Source organism: Palaemon carinicauda, chromosome 13 (assembly GCF_036898095.1).
Source record: "Palaemon carinicauda isolate YSFRI2023 chromosome 13, ASM3689809v2, whole genome shotgun sequence".
Lineage (NCBI taxonomy): Eukaryota > Metazoa > Arthropoda > Malacostraca > Decapoda > Palaemonidae > Palaemon > Palaemon carinicauda.
In genome coordinates this window covers 18,526,702-18,545,030 of record NC_090737.1, presented here as the reverse complement: position 1 = coordinate 18,545,030, position 18,329 = coordinate 18,526,702, and the positions used below count along the sequence as shown (strand labels likewise).

General features: G+C 35.3%; 1 long non-coding RNA gene across 1 annotated transcript in view; it reads left to right on the top strand.

The window, feature by feature from the left end:
- The window catches only part of LOC137651899 (uncharacterized), a 528,980-nt gene extending 514,651 nt beyond the window's left edge, over positions 1–14,329 (top strand). The window contains exon 4 of the long non-coding RNA XR_011046125.1: positions 14,141–14,329. This is a non-coding gene — a long non-coding RNA (uncharacterized lncRNA). The remainder of the gene's footprint in view (positions 1–14,140) is intronic.
- Positions 14,330–18,329: the final 4,000 nt, after the last annotated feature.

Sequence of the window (18,329 nt, the reverse complement as noted above, 5' to 3'; positions counted from 1 at the left end):
CTAAGCCCATTTGGCCAAAAAAAAACATTTTTACATGTAAAGTTGTTTTTATATTTTTGTTCAGCTATTTGGGTTGATTCTTTTGATGAGATGCAATTTATGTGAAGTCATCACTCGTATGAAAATTTTGGTTCTAAGTCTTTCAACTACTTTTACTTTTTTGCTATAATAATCATTACAGCTAATCATTCAATGGGTTTATATAACGTATAAGAAATATATATATATATATATATATATATATATATATTGCGTTTACCGTAATAAAACACGAAAAATGCAATCTAATTTATCATTATAAACTCCTAAACACTTTTGACATATTTGTTAAAAACATTTAATGAGCAACTTTTAAGGAATCGAAATTGTCGAACAGAAAGTTTCGTCTTTTGTATAGACTTCAAACTTAATGGAAAAAAAAAAAAAAACATTTTAATAAATATTTTCTCTCACAGCAGCTGCTGACAAATTTTCGCATGATAATTTTTTTTCTTTTTCCCTAGAAGTTGCTATTGTCATTATTGAAAAGATTCCCTAACAGGAAATCGAAAACCCGGAGAAATATATTTGGATTCCGAAATAGGAAATAGAAAATCATCGCAACAAAGGAACCGTCGGATGTGCAAGGTTTGGTTTATTCATCCGTGTATCTTTTTTGTATTTACAACGACAGCTTGTCAAAAAAAGGGTCTTCAAAAATGACGTAACTGAAACTATAGTACTACCAGTGTTATTTACAAATATTGTTCGGAAAATAGGTTTTGTAATCCCCAACGGACAGAGAGAATCTTTGTAGTATCAAGTTTTTTAGATTACCCGATGTTTTTCCACTAGGCCGATATTCGTTAAGTTTTCCCGTCACGTCGTTGCGTTTTATTTGATTACCTTCACGTTTCTCTTTTGATTGGCAAATCATTCCGTTTGTCTCGTATTACACTTGTCTTTGCATGCCAAAATAATAGTTCAATTGATAAAGTACTAAACATCTTTTTAGTATATATATATATATATATATATATATTGTGTTTGTGTGGTGTGTATATATATATATATATATATAATTTTTATATATATATATATATATATATATAATATATATAATTGATACCTGAAATTGTAACTCATTCCATGTTTTTATACCAGTAAAATTATATGGTAGGATTTTGATTTCAAGACATGTGACAAAGAATCTATGTTGGTTTAGGTTAGGCAAACCGTTTATTAATCACATTTGGAGTATGAAGCAATTATATAAGAAGTCTAAAATGAAAGGGAAAAGCTTTGAGTTGCAGTTTTAGACCTATAAAAACTTGATATTACAATTGAAGACTTTCGTATTTCATGAGTCTTTTGACAGTGACGATTTAACAGTAAATAAACAATATGTGATATGAAATGTTAAATACTCTGAACGAACAAGGTAAAACGACAGTGGAGGTCCTGTAGAGAGTGGGGTTCCCCTTCTGTATGGGAACGGAAAAGAAGCCATCAAAGTAAAAGTAAGTAAAGTAAGATAACTTATCGAGAATAAGTACTATTTTTTAATGATGAAAGTGAAGCTTGTGTTAAAATAAGTAGGCATTAGACCAATGAATGTTTGTTGTGAAAGTGGATCCTAGACAAGGTATTGTTATGTCTACATAGTTGGTTAATATCTAAATAGATGCAGTGGGTGTTGATGCGAAGTTGATAGATGAAAATATTGGTTGTAGATGGAGCGTTGAATTGATGATAGTTGAAGAGGATATTACTGTATACTGACTGGGAACAGTGAGGAAAAACAGCTGGAGCTAGTGAAAGCTTGAAAATGTTTGTAAACGTAAGGATAGAAAGGACTCTTTAGCTATGGTAAGCAGCTCTTCTAGGAGAAGGACACTCCAAAATCAAACCATTGTTCTCTAGGATTGGGTATTTTATCGCTATCCTTTTTTTAGGATTGCTGTACTTCCCGTCTAAATATTCTCGAGTGATTGCGCGCGTTCGCTTGTTTACGAGAGAGAGAGAGAGAGAGAGAGAGAGAGAGAGAGAGAGAGAGGCTGTAAATGTATTTGAATGGACTGTTATGCTTGGTCTTCAAGGCGCACGTCTCAATATGAATCGCATATTATTAATCATTAGTTTGTTTACAGACCAGTAGAAATAATATCACAAGTTGTTTTGAACAAAGGTTTATTTAGAAATAAGTATTCATACAGCCCACTGGTGTGTCTGGAGTAAGAAATTATTATTATTATTATTATTATTATTATTATTATTATTATTATTATTATTATTATTATTATACAAAATGTATATATATATATATATATATATATATAAATATATACTGAGTTATGCTTCATCTTTTGTGTTTTTTGTTGCATATGCATTTGTGTATTTTTTCAGCTTGGAATAATTATTATTCATATTGTTTTTGTGATTGATTACATTTTAGTTTCCTTTACTTTTTATCGAAGAAATTAGACCATAATCATGAGGAATATAGACTAGGAGTTGAGCATGGAATAGGCCGATTGTATGGAAATGCTGGAATTAAACGGCAAATTCTAATATTTTCCATATGAACTTTTGATGTCTTTAATCATGTTGGCTTTTACTCTTAAGCTTCCAAGAAAGATAATTTCTGTTCTACAATTTTAATTACGACACTTATAATCAGAAGTAATATCACACTTGTTGTATTATCAAAGAATTAATATAATGATAAATTATAGAGTATTATCAGTACTCTTCTCTCAGCGACGATAAAGTTCCTCGTCCTAAAGCCGAGGGTTAACTGGGTCACATAACAGAGAAATTCAATCTTGGAAGTGTGCTTTTGAGGACCGGTTGATGACGTATTTAAGGCAAAGGAAGATGCTATCCTAAAAGAGCGTAGTTGAGGCGCTTCAAACGAGAAATTGTGAGAGAGTTTACCACCGGAAGGAAAACTCCGATGAGATATATATATATATATATATATGTGTGTGTGTGTGTGTGTGTGTACATATATATATATATATATATACCTGTATATGTGTATATATATATATACCTGTATATATATATATATATATACCTGTATATATATATATATATATACCTGTATATATACATATATATATACATATATATATATATATATATATAAAATTCTCTTATCGGGATTTTCCTTCAACTGGTGAACCTAATTTAACCAAAAAAAAATTTCTCATACATTTTTTATTCTGTCGGTAAACGCAATTAAAAAAAATATATAATATATATATATATATATATATATATATTATTTATTTAATTGCGTTTACTGACAGAATAAAAAAAATGTTTGAGAAATTCCAGTAGAAGGAAAATCCCGAGGAGAAAATTTGTTTTTAATTGCGTTTACTGGCAGAATGAAAAACCTATAAGAAATAATTTTCGTTAAAATGTGTTCACCAGCAGAAGGAAAATTCCGATGAGAGAAATATTTATATTTTCTAATTGCGTTTACTGAGAAAATGAAAAACCTATAAGAAACTTTTTTTTTTTTTTTTTTTTTTTTTTGTTAAATTAGGTTTACCAGCAGAAGGAAAACTCCAATGACAGAAATATGTATATCTTTTAATTGCGTTTACTGAGAGAATGAAAAACCTATGAGAAACTTTTTTTTTTTTTTTTTGTTAAATTACGTTTACCAGCAGAAGGAAAAATCCAATGACAGAAATATGCATATCTTTTAATTGCGTTTACCGGCAGAATGAAAAACCTATGAGTTTTTTTTTTTAATTAGATTTGCCAGCAGAAGGAAAACTCCGATGAGAGAAATGTATATATATATATATATATATATATATGTATATATATACATATATTGTTTTCTAATTGCGTTTATCGACAGAATGAAAACCTTATGAGTAAATTTTTTTTGTTAAAGCATGTTTACCAGCAGGAAAACCCCGATGAGGAAATATTTTTCTTCCATTGCGTTTACCTACAGAATGAAATATTTCTTTAAAAATTATCTTTACCAGCCGAAGGAAAAAACCCCGATGAGAGAAATATGTTTTGTTGAATTGCTTACACAATGAAGACGCTAATAGGGGTTCCTTGACTGGAAAATCCAATAAAGAAAATTAGTAGTCAGACTGTTTTGGGGTTTAAAGGTATTTCTCTATAAGGTAACATGATTTTTACATTAATATTCAAATGTAAAAGTAAGAAGCTTTTCTAAGTCGATCTATGTAAAAACTAAATAATAAATTACTATAAGATTATTCAATAAGCGAGCATCAACCCTTTGCCGTTCCTCCCATTGATATAAGTATCATTCGCATAAAGAGCAAGAGGAAAAAGTGTAAAACATGTCATTCGGTCTTGCTCTCCTCTTGGCTTTGATACTGGCAAAGATTTATGGGTCATAAATATCTGATGTATTTAGTGAAAGGTATTAAGAGATCCAATCACATTAAGAGTCGTTACGTCCTGTTGGGTCTGTCTGACGTTTCGCGCTCTAAAACTGACATATATCAAATCCCTCTTTTTAAGATGCGCCCTGAACATCTCTTTCGAGTGACGAATAGGGAAACTTTAGGATTCTTATAATTGCCGGGGGGGGGGTGGGAATGGGAACACTCAAACTTAGATAATCAGGAGGGAAAATAGGAATTCTCAAACTTAGATAATCAGGAGGGAAAAATGGGAACACTCAAACTTAGAAAATCAGGAGGGAAAAATGGGAATACTCAAACTTAGATAATCAGGAGGGAAAATAGGAATTCTCAAACTTAGAAAATCAGGAGGGAAAAATGGGAATACTCAAACTTAGATAATCAGGAGGGAAAATAGGAATTCTCAAACTTAGAAAATCAGGAGGGAAAAATGGGAACACTCAAACTTAGAAAATCAGGAGGGAAAAATAGGAATTCTCAAACTTAGATAATCAGGAGGGAAAATAGGAATTCTCAAACTTAGATAATCAGGAGGGAAAAATGGGAACACTCAAACTTAGAAAATCAGGAGGGAAAAATGGGAATACTCAAACTTAGATAATCAGGAGGGAAAAATGGGAATACTCAAAATTAAATATTCAGGAGGGAAAAATGGGAATACTCAAACTTAAATAATCAGGAGGGAAAATGGGAAAACACAAACTTAGATAATCAGGAAGGAAATATGGGAATACTCAAACTTATATAATCAGGAGGGAAAAATGGGAATACTCAAACTTAGATAATCAGGAGGGAAAAATGGGAATACTCAAACTTAGATAATCAGGAGGGAAAAAGGGGAACACTCAAACGTGAATAATCAGGAGGGAAAAATGGAAACACTCAAACTTAAATATTCAGGAGGGAAAAATGGGAATACTCAAACTTAGATAATCATGAGGGAAATATGGGAATACTCAAACTTAGATAATCAGGAGGGAAAATGGGAATACTCAAACTTGAATAATCAGGAGGGAAAAATGGGATTACTCAAACTTAGATAATCAGGAGGGAAAAATGGGAAAATAAAAACTTAGATAATCAGGAGGGAAATATGGGAACACTCAAACTTATGTAATCAGGAGGGAAAAATGGGAACACTCAAACTTAGATAATCAGGTGGGAAAAATGGGAACACTCAAACTTAAATAATCAGGAGAGAAAAATGGGAATACTCAAACTTAAATAATCAGGAGGGAAAAATGGGAATACTCAAACTTAAATAATCAGGAGGGAAAATGGGAATACTCAAACTTAAATAATCAGGAGGGTAAAGTGGGAATACTCAAACTTAAATAATCAGGAGGGAAAATGGGAACACTCAAACTTAGATAATCAGGTGGGAAAATGGGAATACTCAAACTTAAATAATGAGGAGGGAAAAATGGGAATACTCAAACTTAGATAATCAGGAGAGAAAAATGGGAATACTCAAACTTAAATAATCAGGTGGGAAAAATGGGAATACTCAAACTTGAATAATCAGGAGGGAAAAATGGGAATACTCAAACTTAGATAATCAGGAGGGAAATATGGGAATACTCAAACTTAAATAATCAGGAGGGAAAAAGGGGAATACTCAAACTTAAATAATCAGGAGGGAAAAATGGGAATACTCAAACTTAAATAATCAGGAGGGAAAATGGGAATACTCAAACTTAAATAATTAGGAGGGAAAAATGGGAATACTCAAACTTAGATAATCAGGAGGGAAATATGGGAATACTCAAACTTAAATAATCAGGTGGGAAAAATGTAAATACTCAAACTTAAATAATCAGGTGGGAAAATGGGAATACTCAAACTTAAATAATCAGGAGGAAAAAATGAGAATACTCAAATAATCAGGAGGGAAAAATGGGAATACTCAAACTTAAATAATCAGGAGGGAAAATGGGAATGCTCAAACTTAAATAATCAGGAGGGAAAAATGGGAATACTCAAACTTAGATAATCAGGAGGGAAATATGGGAATACTCAAACTTAAATAATCAGGTGGGAAAAATGGGAATACTCAAACTTAAATAATCAGGTTGGAAAAATGGGAATACTCAAACTTAAATAATCAGGAGGGAAAAATGGGAATACTCAAACTTAAATAATCAGTAGGGAAAATGGGAATACTCAAACTTAAATAATCAGGAGGGAAAAATGGGAATACTCAAATTTAAATAATCAGTAGGGAAAATGGGAATACTCAAACTTAAATAGTCAGGAGGTAAAAATAGGAATACTCAAACTTAAATAATCAGGAGGGAAAAATGGGAATACTCAAACTTACAGTACATAATCAGGTGGGAAAAATGGGAATACTCAAACTTAGATAATCAGGAGGGAAAATGGGAACTCTCAAACTTAGATAATCAGGTGGGAAAATGGGAATACTCAAACTTAAATAATGAGGAGGGATAAATGGGAATACTCAATCTTAGATAATCAGGAGGGTAAAATGGGAATACTCAAACTTAAATAATCAGGAGGGAAAAATGGGAATACTCAAACTTAGATAATCAGGAGGGTAAAATGGGAATACTCAAACTTAGATAATCAGGAGGGAAATATGGGAATACTGAAACTTAAATAATCAGGAAGGAAAATGGGAAAACAACAACTTAAATTATCAGGAGGGAAAAATGGGAATACTCAAACTTAAATAATCAGGAGGGTAAAATGGGAATACTCAAACTTAAATAATCAGGAGGGAAAAATGGGAATACTCAAACTTAGATAATCAGGAGGGTAAAATGGGAATACTCAAACTTAGATAATCAGGAGGGAAATATGGGAATACTGAAACTTAAATAATCAGGAAGGAAAATGGGAAAACAACAACTTAAATTATCAGGAGGGAAAAATGGGAATACTCAAACTTAAATAATCAGGAGGGAAAATGGGAATACTCAAACTTAAATAATTAGGAGGGAAAAATGGGAATACTCAAACTTAAATAATCAGGAGGGAAAAATGGGAACACTCAAACTTAGATAATCAGGAGGGAAATATGGGAATACTAAAACTTAAATAATCAGGAGGGAAAATGGGAAAACAACAACTCAAATAATCAGGAGGGAAAATGAGAATACTCAAACTTAGATAATCAGGAGGGAAAAATGGGAATACTCAAACTTAAATAATCAGGAGAGAAAAATGGGAATACTAAAACTTAAATAATCAGGAGGGGAGGGAGAAATGGGAATACTCAAACTTAGATAATCAGGAGGGAAAAATGGGAATACTCAAACTTAGATAATCAGGTGGGAAAAATGGGAATACTCAAACTTAAATAATCAGGAGGGAAAAATGGGAATACTCAAACTTAAATAATCAGGAGGGAAAAATGGGAATACTCAAACTTAGATAATCAGGAGGGAAAAATGGGAATACTCAAACTTAAATAATCAGGAGGGAAAAATGGGAATACTCAAACTTAAATAATCAGGTATAGAAGGGAAAAATGGGAACACTCAAACTTAGATAACCAGGAGGGAAAAATGGGAATACTCAAACTTGAATAATCAGGAGGGAAAAATGGGAAAACACAAACTTAGATAATCAGGAGGGAAATATGAGAATACTAAAACTTAAATAATCAGGAGGGAAAATGGGGAAACAACAACTTAAATAATCAGGAGGGAAAAATTGGAATACTCAAACTTAAATAATTAATAGGGAAAATGGGAATACTTAAACTTAGATAATCAGGAGGAAAAAATGGGAATACTCAAACTTAAATAATCAGGAGGGAAAATGGGAAAACACAAACTTAGATAATCAGGAGGGAAAAATGGGAAAACTCAACCTTAAATAATCAGGAGGGAAAATGTGAAAACACAAACTTAAATAATCAGGAGGGGAAAATGGGAATACTAAAATTTAGATAATCAGGAGGGAAAATGGGAACACTCAAACTTAGATAATCAGGAGGGAAATATGGGAATACTCAAACTTAAATAATCAGGAGGGAAAATGGGAAAACACAAACTTAAATAATCAGGAGGAATACTCAAACTCAGATAATCAGGAGGGAAAAATGGGAATACTCAAAACTTAAATAATCAGGAGGGAAAATGGGAATACTCAAACATAATAAAATCAGGAGGGAAAATGGGAACACTCAAACTTAGATAATCAGGAGGGAAAATGGGAATACTCAAAATTAAATAATCAGGAGGGAAAATGGGAATACTCAAACTTCGATAATCAGGAGGGAAAAATGGGAATACTCAAACTTAAATAATCAGGTATAGGAGGGAAAAATGGGAACACTCAAACTTAGATAACCAGGAGGGAAAAATGGGAATACTCAAACTTAAATAATCAGGAGGGAAAAATGGGAATACTCGAACTTAAATAATCAGGAGGGAAAAATGGGAATACTCAAACTTAGATAATCAGGAGGGAAAAATGGGAATACTCAAACATAAATAATCAGGAGGGAAAAATGGGAATACTCAAACTTAAATAATCAGGTATAGGAGGGAAAAATGGGAACACTCAAACTTAGATAACCAGGAGGGAAAAATGGGAATACTCAAACTTAAATAATCAGGAGGGAAAAATGGGAAAACACAAACTTAGATAATCAGGAGGGAAATATGGGAATACTAAAACTTAAATAATCAGGAGGGAAAATGGGAAAACAACAACTTAAATAATCAGGAGGGAAAAATTGGAATACTCAAACTTAAATAATTAATAGGGAAAATGGGAATACTTAAACTTAGATAATCAGTAGGAAAAAATGGGAATACTCAAACTTAAATAATCAGGAGGGAAAATGGGAAAACACAAACTTAGATAATCAGGAGGGAAAAATGGGAAAACTCAACCTTAAATAATCAGGAGTGAAAATGTGAAAACACAAACTTAAATAATCAGTAGGGGAAAATGGGAATACTAAAATTTAGATAATCAGGAGGGAAAATGGGAACATTCAAACTTAGATAATCAGGAGGGAAATATGGGAATACTCAAACTTAAATAATCAGGAGGGAAAATGGGAAAACACAAACTTAAATAATCAGGAGGAATACTCAAACTCAGATAATCAGGAGGGAAAAATGGGAATACTCAAAACTTAATAATCAGGAGGGAAAATGGGAATACTCAAACATAATAAAATCAGGAGGAAAAATGGGAATACTCAAACTTAGATAATCAGGAGAGAAAAATGGGAATACTCAAACTTAAATAATCAGGTGGGAAAAATGGGAATACTCAAACTTGAATAATCAGGAGGGAAAAATGGGAATACTCAAACTTAGATAATCAGGAGGGAAATATGGGAATACTCAAACTTAAATAATCAGGAGGGAAAAAGGGGAATACTCAAACTTAAATAATCAGGAGGGAAAAATGGGAATACTCAAACTTAAATAATCAGGAGGGAAAATGGGAATACTCAAACTTAAATAATCAGGAGGGAAAAATAGGAATACTCAAACTTAGATAATCAGGAGGGAAATATGGGAATACTCAAACTTAAATAATCAGGTGGGAAAAATGTAAATACTCAAACTTAAATAATCAGGTGGGAAAATGGGAATACTCAAACTTAAATAATCAGGAGGGAAAAATGAGAATACTCAAATAATCAGGATGGAAAAATGGGAATACTCAAACTTAAATAATCAGGAGGGAAAATGGGAATGCTCAAACTTAAATAATCAGGAGGGAAAAATGGGAATACTCAAACTTAGATAATCAGGAGGGAAATATGGGAATACTCAAACTTAAATAATCAGGTGGGAAAAATGGGAATACTCAAACTTAAATAATCAGGTTGGAAAAATGAGAATACTCAAACTTAAATAATCAGGAGGGAAAAATGGGAATACTCAAACTTAAATAATCAGTAGGGAAAATGGGAATACTCAAACTTAAATAATCAGGAGGGAAAAATGGGAATACTCAAATTTAAATAATCAGGAGGGAAAAATGGGAATACTCAAACTTAAATAATCAGGAGGGAAAAATGGGAATACTCAAACTTAAATAGTCAGGAGGTAAAAATAGGAATACTCAAACTTAAATAATCAGGAGGGAAAAATGGGAATACTCAAACTTACAGTACATAATCAGGTGGGAAAAATGGGAATACTCAAACTTAGATAATCAGGAGGGAAAATGGGAACTCTCAAACTTAGATAATCAGGTGGGAAAATGGGAATACTCAAACTTAAATAATGAGGAGGGAAAAATGGGAATACTCAAACTTAAATAATCAGGAGGGAAAAATGGGAATACTCAAACTTAGATAATCAGGAGGGTAAAATGGGAATACTCAAACTTAGATAATCAGGAGGGAAATATGGGAATACTGAAACTTAAATAATCAGGAAGGAAAATGGGAAAACAACAACTTAAATTATCAGGAGGGAAAAATGGGAATACTCAAACTTAAATAATCAGGAGGGAAAAATGGGAATAATCAAACTTAAATAATTAGGAGGGAAAAATGGGAATACTCAAACTTAAATAATCAGGAGGGAAAAATGGGAACACTCAAACTTAGATAATCAGGAGGGAAATATGGGAATACTAAAACTTAAATAATCAGGAGGGAAAATGGGAAAACAACAACTCAAATAATCAGGAGGGAAAATGAGAATACTCAAACTTAGATAATCAGGAGGGAAAAATGGGAATACTCAAACTTAAATAATCAGGAGAGAAAAATGGGAATACTTAAACTTAAATAATCAGGAGGGGAGGGAAAAATGGGAATACTCAAACTTAGATAATCAGGAGGGAAAAATGGGAATACTCAAACTTAGATAATCAGGTGGGAAAAATGGGAATACTCAAACTTAAATTATCAGGAGGGAAAAATGGGAATACTCAAACTTAAATAATCAGGAGGGAAAAATGGGAATACTCAAACTTAGATAATCAGGAGGGAAAAATGGGAATACTCAAACTTAAATAATCAGGAGGGAAAAATGGGAATACTCAAACTTAAATAATCAGGTATAGGAGGGAAAAATGGGAACACTCAAACTTAGATAACCAGGAGGGAAAAATGGGAATACTCAAACTTGAATAATCAGGAGGGAAAAATGGGAAAACACAAACTTAGATAATCAGGAGGGAAATATGGGAATACTAAAACTTAAATAATCAGGAGGGAAAATGGGAAAACAACAACTTAAATAATCAGGAGGGAAAAATTGGAATACTCAAACTTAAATAATTAATAGGGAAAATGGGAATACTTAAACTTAGATAATCAGGAGGAAAAAATGGGAATACTCAAACTTAAATAATCAGGAGGGAAAATGGGAAAACACAAACTTAGATAATCAGGAGGGAAAAATGGGAAAACTCAACCTTAAATAATCAGGAGGGAAAATGTGAAAACACAAACTTAAATAATCAGGAGGGGAAAATGGGAATACTAAAATTTAGATAATCAGGAGGGAAAATGGGAACACTCAAACTTAGATAATCAGGAGGGAAATATGGGAATACTCAAACTTAAATAATCAGGAGGGAAAATGGGAAAACACAAACTTAAATAATCAGGAGGAATACTCAAACTCAGATAATCAGGAGGGAAAAATGGGAATACTCAAAACTTAAATAATCAGGAGGGAAAATGGGAATACTCAAACATAATAAAATCAGGAGGGAAAATGGGAACACTCAAACTTAGATAATCAGGAGGGAAAATGGGAATACTCAAAATTAAATAATCAGGAGGGAAAATGGGAAAACACAAACTTGAATAATTTTCAGGAGGGAAAAATATGAACACAAATAAATTTCAGGAAGGAAAAATGGGAACACTCAAACTTGAATAATCAGGAGGAGAAAAACGGGAAAACACAAACTTAGATAGTCAGGAGAAAAATGGGAACACTCAAACTTAAATAATTTGCAGGAGGGAAAAATGAGAACACTCAAACTTGAATAATTTTCATGAGGGAAAAATGGGAGCACTCAAACTTTAATAATTAGGAGGGAGAAATGGGAACACTCAAACTTCAATAATTTTCAGGAGGGAAAAATGGGAACATTCAAACTTAGATAATCATATGGGAAAATAGGAATACTCAATCTTAAATAATTTTCAGGAGAGAAAAAATGAGAAAATTCAAACTTAAATAATTTTCAGGAGGGAAAATGGGAACATTCAAAATCATTTTCAGGGGGAAATGGGAACACAAACTTGAATAATTAATGGGAACACTTAAACTTAAATAATTTTCAGGAAGGAAGAAGGGGAACATTCAAACTTAAATAATTTTCATGAGGGAAATTAGAACACTCAAACTTAATTAATTTTTAGGAGAGAAAATTGGAACACTCAAACAAATAATTTTCAGGAGGGAAAAATGGGAGCACTCAAACTAAAATAATTTTCAGAAGCGAAAAATGGGAACACTCAGACTTCAATAATTGTCAGGAGGGAAAATGGGAACACTCAAACTGGAATAATTTTCGGGGGGGGGGGGAATAGGAACACTCAAACTTGAATAATGTTTAAGAGGGAAAATGGGAACACTTAAACTTAAACAATTTTCATGAAGGGAAAAATGTGAACACTGAAACTTAAATAATTTTCAGGTGGGAAAAATAGGAACACTCAAACTTAAATAATTTTTAGGAGGGATAAATGGGAACACTCAAACTTTAATTTTTCTGCATACATACAGTATATGACCTTAGAGAACAATTTATTTTTATTCATTAAGTGTGCTCAAACACATAAGCTACACCCATATTTTAACACATTTTTCTTGATTGCCTGACTTAATTCTCTTGATTACAGTTTCATGATCATCCTTTTTTCCTTAAAACTGTACCTCAGTCTCTATTTTGCCCCCAAAAATAACTTGATTGTCACCACCCCACCTCCATGTCTTCTGTTCCTTCTCTCCTATACAAAGAAACCTTACTGTTCCTGTGATTTTTATTCTTGAATTTCGCATAATCCTCGTGTATATCTAGTTCATTGTCTCTAACCTTATCCTATCTTTTCATCCATCTCTGTAAATACTATTTTCACTTCCATCCTATCAAATTTCCTTTTATTCAATATACAAAGACATCACATTTTGATAATTTACACCTAAACTACAACTTCCTGTCATCATGTTTTCTTCAAACAAATGATCCTTTTATCTTCCAGCTTTTAAACACCCCATATCATAAAACATCCAATTGACTTGTGAATACGATTAGCTTTCCTGAAAAACAATCTCGAGCTCCAGGTTTGCCTCCTCGTGATGTTCCATTAAGCATGTTCTTTATCATGTAGGTTACACTAAATTGCTGTAGGTCAGAAAATCTCTATATACAAGCTATTCCTACTCTTCTTGCTGCTGTCTATCTCCCAGCTTCAATATAACTGAAACTTGTGACTCATTCATTTGTGAATCATGTTAATTACTGTAAAATCAACCATTTACCGTTAAATTGAGCTTTGTGGAAACATTTACAAGACTGAGAGCTAAAAACTACAGTTTAGGTATTTAATGGCAATAATTTGTATTTCCATAGAGGTTTCCTCTATCTTGGTATAGGCTTTGCTCTAATAGATAATTTATGGTAGCTAATTAAAATACCTGTATAGCATCCTTTCTATTAACTATTCCTTTTCATTAATTCTTAAATTTTTGAAAATGTTTTTGTATGCTAAATGTGTGGTTTTTATTCCAGTTAATAACATAATTTTCCTTCTCTTTCAGACTTTGAAGTCGTTGAAAATGGCACATAGGCTCTTCATTTGGCCTGGGATTGTTTACCCGTAATGATATCTGTCCTTTTATTGTGATGATTTGAATTAGCAAACTGCTACTCCTGCTTTTAGTAATAATCTATATTCAAGCAGAATTTACCTCCATTCAGACAAAAGTAAACAAATTGGAAGAAAGTATCATACGGTATGTATAAATTATTGTTTAATAGTGGTCACCCATGTAAATGAATATTCACTAAGCAGCACTAAGGGGCATTGAGAGATTTAAAAAAAAAAAAAAAAATTACCAGTGACTATTTCATGCCCTGGTGAGTAGAATATGAATATTATTTTATTGGCGCTCTGTTTCCACTCAGTATTTTCAACATCTCCCGTTGTCTCTGAAGGCTTTTTTTTTTTTTAGTAGTCTAATCCATGATGGAGAGAAACAATTGAAATTTAACATTTTGTGTGATTTTTCAATTTTCAAACTATAATAAATATCAAGATTTAGAATCAAGCCCCTTTAAGAAATTTTGCAAAATAAACATTTTACATACCGTTTACCCAATTAAAGATTTGTTCCAACATGAATACAAAACCTCATTATTTTTATGGATTTACGCCTAATTCATCTATTGACGACCAGAATGAAAGAAGTTCTGGGATTCTGGTAACATTGTATGGTTACCAACTATCCCACACACGCTAGGGAAGAGCGGCAGAGTCAGCAAGCTGCGAGACAGGGTCACAGCTCCACTGCCCACATATTTTCTGGTCGTCGTAGCACATAGACATGTTTATGACCTATTCCACGGTATGCTTTTCCTTTTCACTTTTGTATGAATGATCGTGAGTGCTGTTTAAGGTAATATAAGAATCTGTCCTGGTCTTGATGGACATCCATGTGGCACCTTCATGAGCCCCGTTGAGGTCGATTTCCATCTTGTTTGCCCAAGTTGTTGAGGTAAGTGCTGTACCCCTTCCACTACCTTGTGTTTATAATGCACAGCGTAAAAAGAAAGCTAAACAAGCTCGTTCACCATCTGCTTCTTCCTCTTTCAGGGGTAAGTAGCAAAAACCTTTGGTAGTTCATAATCTAGTTGTTTCCCATAATAACAAACCTTACATTATTTATTGGGGATTATCTTTCAGCAAAGCTGGAAGGTAGCCATTAGACTAAAAGTGTGAGGTAGCAACCCTGCCTAACCACTAGAGTGGGTAGGCAGGGGGCTACCCAGCAGCCTATGTATACTCGCAGCTCTGAGCTACATCTCTCTTTTTTTCTTTTGGCTTGTAGAGAGCAGACATCTCCTCTCCCTCTTCCAAAGGCTGCCATTAGACTTTGTAATATTTGCTTTCTCTTTTCGGGTGTCCTTGTACTTATTCTTAAAGCCCTCATGCGGACGCGTCCTGGGCGTGACAGTGCTGCATGCAGTACGTTCATGTTTTCAGTGGAGAACAACCCACACTCTTAGTGTCCAATGTGTAAAGGGCATCGCTGGGATCAGGGTTCACCCTGTAACGAGTGCATGGATAGGTCCGTCTCCCAATGGGAGAAATTTGGACGGCACAGGAAAAAGAAGGCGAAGAAAGTGCGTTCTTCTTCTCGTACTCCTAAGCCTCTTTCTAGAGCCCCTTCTCGCTCGCTTTCCTCTGGGGCTTTCGAGCAGGAGTGCAGACTGAATAACACCTTGGCAACCTCAGGGTACTGATTGGGTAGTTGCTTCACTTAAAGGAGCAACTTTACCTCCAGCTGCCAGGGAGCCATTCTCACTTGCAGATGTATTGCAGGCGTGGCCGTCCTTAGGGGGTTCTTCTCTCCCTTCAAAAGAAGCTTTACTTCTTTTCCCTCAGCGCATTGTTAGGAAGGATCCATCCCAGAGCCTTCAACATCTTACACTCTGGAGGTCTGCGAAGTCCACCTGTCACTATCTCTTGGACCTTCCACGCGTGGACGTGGTGATCGCTTGCGTTCACCCCTCCAACGGCCTCCTGCTGACGACAGTTCCGCTCGCCATCCTGAAATCTTCAGCCTTCTGTTTATCGCAACAGGAATCCTCTGGCTGTTGATAAAGATCTTCACGAGACCAGCGCTCCTTCTACTAGTGGCATGCAAGGACACTTGTCTTCCGATCGTCATTCCCGACAATCGGTAGATCGTCATATAGATCACAGGTCATCGCAATCTCAGCACTCTTCCTCTAGAAAGTGTTACTGCTCTAGAGCTTCACGCTCATGAGACCAACAGTCTCAATGCTCTCATAAGAGGCGTAACTCTTTAAGAGTTAGTCTCGTGATCGCGATTATCACAATCACAAGCAAGACAGTCTAGATCTAGATCTGGGCGCTTGTAGATCATGAGGGCATCGTGCACATTCGTGAGGGCGAAGCTGCCGTTCACAAGGGCGTCGTTCATGCCCATGAGGGTGCTATTCATAAGGACGACGTTCACGATCGGGAGGCCAATTCTCCTGTTTGCAAGCTAGGTACTCGAGACGTTCACGCCGTTCACGATCGCAATCACGAACAAAACATTCACATTTGCGACCCGCACATTCACGATCAAGGCCTAGACATACCTCTTCAAAAGAGGAAGAGGTAAGCGCATGAACAGTCCATCCATACGTTGCTCTTAGGCTCGTCTCCAACCTCAATGACCTCTGACGGAACCTGATCCTGCTACGTAACACCCTACAGACAGGCGTCCAGCTAAGCTACCCCCAGTGCTGGTTGCTGCCTGGGGCGCTTTAGCAAAGCATTCGCCTCTGCGACATTCTCCAATACGTTCCTCTGTAACGCACTTCCAACGCTTCGTGTTGCCCCTGTTCAGAAGCCCTCACTGCCTACTACGCCTAGCATAGGCGATCCTCTGGAACAACAGGAATACTCGTGGCTTCCATCTCCCAGTACGGCTCCTGTTACTCGTAAGAAAAGCACATCTGCTCGCGATTTTGAGCATGAATCTTGAAATTTCACATGCAAATCGGCGATTTCCACTAGTGATTCACGAGTAGAGGTATCGAAATCATGAGCAACTGCGGTCCCAACACCTCTGCTTTCAGCTTCTACCACCTCTAGTGGCAGGATAATACCCTTCCAAGAAGCATTCAAGGAGCCTCCTAATATGTACACTGATATGCCTATTAGTTGTGATCGTTCTCTTGTGTTTGTCAAAAGAGCATCTCCTGTTGCCCCAGTAGCTATCTTCAATGTCTTCCCAGGCTCCTTCTAGGATTTCTCTTAGATGACGTTTCTCCTCCTCCTGGGTTTTCTAAGGAAACCCAGGACTTCTTGAAGGGCAATAAGCTCCCTTCTTGGGTTAGTACCTTTTTGTCAACCATGCAGAAGTCCTTTGGTGTGGCTCCTCCACCACCACAGCCCCCAACTGCCCCAGTCAGGGCTACTTCACAGATTCCCTTAGAGTCCAATTCGAGTTTGTTGCATACGAGTTCTGCTCCTAGAAGATCTTCATCTGACAATGCACGACGATCCTCATCTTGATCTACTGCCGAGGTGCCTCTAGCCATAAATCCTTCTCTTGAAAACCTTCCTTTAACTCCAGTTAAGGGTAAGGAGATCTTGACAAAGCAACAAAAGAGGAAGATGAGAGGTGTCACTCTACCGCATGTCGATCTCATCCACCCCCGGACAAGGAGTGACATTGGCTCTCCCAGGGAGATCACTGTCAATTCTTTCAACCCTCAAGAAATTGAGGTGGTGCCTTCGGACCAACGTCCAGTATCCTTACCTCCCGCAGAGGAAGAGCCTTCGGCTCCCGTAGCTAAGGATTCTACAATTGGCGTTTCAAAACGTTCGCAAGTTCCTCCAGCCAACATGTTGTAGGAACACTTTCCTGTGCAAAGGGATTCCAAGGACACCAAGACAAAACCCAAGAACACCATAGCAAGGGAAGCCTGTTTGGTAGAGGCGGACAGGAGGTCTCCTGTGGCAGGTCCCTCTTGCAACCCAGGCAATGACCCAGACCTACCCCAAGCTCTGGATGTAGATGATTCCATCGACACTGATAATGAATATCTCCCAAGGGCAGCCAGTCCGAACTTTCACTCGGAACAAGAGAAGAGAGTAAGATCATACCTTTTGGCAGGTTCTCTCTTGCATGAGAGCCATCAACAAGCTGTGTACTCCTGGTACCACTACCCAGGAAAGGAAAGAGATGGTTCTAGACGAGATTTTCA